This window comes from Culex quinquefasciatus, chromosome 1 (assembly GCF_015732765.1).
Source record: "Culex quinquefasciatus strain JHB chromosome 1, VPISU_Cqui_1.0_pri_paternal, whole genome shotgun sequence".
NCBI lineage: Eukaryota > Metazoa > Arthropoda > Insecta > Diptera > Culicidae > Culex > Culex quinquefasciatus.
The window spans coordinates 114,300,262-114,303,907 of NC_051861.1; positions in this window are offsets into that span (position 1 = coordinate 114,300,262).

The window sequence follows — 3,646 nt, forward strand, 5'->3', positions numbered from 1 at the left end:
TTTTCATAACTTTAAAAGTATATGATTTATCATTTTTGTAAAACTAGGTACAATGAGGAAAACAAATGTTAAGAAATTGGTCATTTTAGTCATTTTGGTCACTTTGGTCATTTTGGTCATTTTGGTCATTTTGGCGATTTTGTCATTTTGTTCATTTTGGTCATTTAGTCATTTTGGTCATTTTGGTCATTTTGAGCATTTTGGGCATTTTGGTCATTTTGAGCATTTTGGTCATTTTGGTAATTTTGGTCATTTTGGTCATTTTGGTCATTTTGATGATTTTTGTCATTTTGGTCTGTTTGATTTTTTTGGTCATTTTGGTCATTTTGGTCATTTTGGTCATTTTGGTCATATTGGTCATTTTGGTCATTTTGGTCATTTTGATGATTTTTATCATTTTGGTCTGTTTGATCATTTTAGTCATTTTGGTCACTTTGGTCATTTTGGTCATTTTGGTAATTTTGGTAATTTTGGTAATTTTGGTAATTTTGGTAACTTTGGTAATTTTGGTAATTTTTGTCATTTTGGTCATTTTGGTCATTTTGGTCATTTTGGTCATATTGGTCATTTTGATGATTTTTGTCATTTTGGTCTGTTTGATCATTTTGGTCATTTTGGTCATTTTGGTCATTTTGGTCACTTTGGTCATTTTGGACATTTTGATGATTTTTGTCATTTTGGTCTGTTTGATCATTTTGGTCATTTTGGTCACTTTGGTCATTTTGGTCATTTTGGTCATTTTGGTGATTTTGGTAATTTTGGTAATTTTGGTAATTTTGGTAATTTTGGTAATTTTGGTCATTTTGGTCATTTGGTCATTTTGGTCATTTTGGTCATCTTGATGATTTTTGTCATTTTGGTCTGTTTGATTATTTTGGTCATTTTGATCATTTTGGTCATTTTGGTCATTTTGGTCATATTGGTCATTTTGATGATTTTTGTTATTTTGGTCATTTTGGTCATTTTGGTCAATTTGGTAATTTTGGTCATTTTGGTCATTTTGGTCATTTTGGTCATTTTGTTCATTTTGTTCATTTTGGTCATTTTGGTCATTTGGTCATTTGATCATTTTGGTCATTTTGGTAATTTTGGTAATTTTGGTAATTTTGGTCATTTTTGTAATTTTGGTAATTTTTGTCATTTTGGTCATTTTGGTCATTTTGGTCATTTTGGTCATATTGGTCATTTTGATGATTTTTGTCATTTTGGTCTGTTTGATCATTTTGGTCATTTTGGTCACTTTGGTCATTTTGGTCATTTTGGTCATTTTGGTGATTTTGGTAATTTTGGTAATTTTGGTAATTTTGGTAATTTTGGTAATTTTGGTCATTTTGGTCATTTGGTCATTTTGGTCATTTTGGTCATCTTGATGATTTTTGTCATTTTGGTCTGTTTGATTATTTTGGTCATTTTGATCATTTTGGTCATTTTGGTCATTTTGGTCATATTGGTCATTTTGATGATTTTTGTTATTTTGGTCATTTTGGTCATTTTGGTCAATTTGGTAATTTTGGTCATTTTGGTCATTTTGGTCATTTTGGTCATTTTGTTCATTTTGGTCATTTTGGTCATTTGGTCATTTGATCATTTTGGTCATTTTGGTAATTTTGGTAATTTTGGTAATTTTGGTAATTTTGGTAATTTTGGTAATTTTTGTCATTTTGGTCATTTTGGTCATTTTGGTCATTTTGGTCATATTGGTCATTTTGATGATTTTTGTCATTTTGGTCTGTTTGATCATTTTGGTCATTTTGGTCACTTTGGTCATTTTGGTCATTTTGGTCATTTTGGTGATTTTGGTAATTTTGGTAATTTTGGTAATTTTGGTAATTTTGGTAATTTTGGTAATTTTGGTAATTTTGGTAATTTTGGTCATTTGGTAATTTTTGTCATTTTGGTCATTTTGGTCATTTTGGTCACTTTGGTCATTTTGGTCATTTTGATGATTTTTGTCATTTTGGTCTGTTTGATCATTTTGGTCATTTTGGTCACTTTGGTCATTTTGGTCATTTTGGTCATTTTGGTGATTTTGGTAATTTTGGTAATTTTGGTAATTTTGGTAATTTTGGTAATTTTGGTAATTTTGGTAATTTTGGTAATTTTGGTAATTTTGGTAATTTTGGTAATTTTGGTCATTTGGTCATTTTGGTCATTTTGGTCATTTTGTTCACTTTGGTCATTTTGGTAATTTTTGTCATTTTGGTCATTTTGATTATTTTGGTCATTTTGATCATTTTGGTCATTTTGGTCATTTTGGTCATTTTGGTCATATTGGTCATTTTGATGATTTTTGTTATTTTGGTCATTTTGGTCATTTTGGTCATTTGGTCATTTTGGTCATTTTGGTCTTTTTTGTCACTTTGGTCATTTTGGTAATTTAGGTCATTTTGGTCATTTAGTCATTTTGGTCATTTTGGTCATTTTGTTCACTTTGGTCATTTTGGTAATTTTTGTCATTTTGGTCTGTTTGATTATTTTGGTCATTTTGATCATTTTGGTCATTTTGGTCATTTTGGTCATTTTGGTCATATTGGTCATTTTGATGATTTTTGTTATTTTGGTCATTTTGGTCATTTTGGTCATTTGGTCATTTTGGTCATTTTGGTCTTTTTTGTCACTTTGGTCATTTTGGTAATTTAGGTCATTTTGGTCATTTAGTCATTTTGGTCATTTTGGTCATTTTGTTCACTTTGGTCATTTTGGTAATTTTTGTCATTTTGGTCATTTTGATTATTTTGGTCATTTTGATCATTTGGTCATTTCGCTCATTTTGGCCTTTTTTGGTCATGAAAGTTTTTGTCATTTTTTTTTCAAAGTGCTTAAAAATTTCAATGGAAATTTAAGTGGCATCAGCTGAAATTAATTTTATTTGTATTTCCCTGCGTAGAATCATTTTTTTCATATTTGGGTTAATTGAAAATTCTTAAAAATTGAAAAAAAAAAATCTATGTTCAGTACCGTTATTACGGGTGACTGTTGAAATTTGTATGACCCAATATCACCCCTGATGACGGTCTATATGACTGTTCTGATGTGGTCCCAATATTCAGCCAATAAATTTTTCCTTCCGATCAAGAGACATAAAGATTTTTTAAAAATTGTTTTTTTTTGAAATTTTGACAATTTAATGATTGATTTATGCTTAAATATAATTAAAAAGCTAAAATCTGCTGCTGAAAGTTCAATAAGATCATTTTGGAAAATACAGACGCTGTTACCAAATTTGTAAATATTGATTTGCTTGAAGAACCGGTTTCGCAATTTCCAAGCATTTTTTCTCGAAATCGACAACAATGTTTCCAAATTTGAAGAAAAATGTAATCGAAAAATGTTTTCTGATGCCTAATTTTCACCTGCACACTCCCCAAAACTTCCCACAGAATCAAACCTTTATGGCACAATTCAAGCTTCGCTTTCCTTCCTACAAACCACATTCGCCTACAGCGCGGCAACGTTTATAGCACGCCTAGGCGCATCGCTCGCCTCAACTCTCCAACGTGCTCACCGAAGCGGCGCCAAATCATTCACCCCACCACATTGGCTCCTGCAACAGAATGCACCGCCGCAGCGTGTCCCAGTTTGGCGTCCTCGTTGCCCCTCGCAACGGACCCGGAACGCGTGCGACCAAAACAAAGCAGTCCTGTGC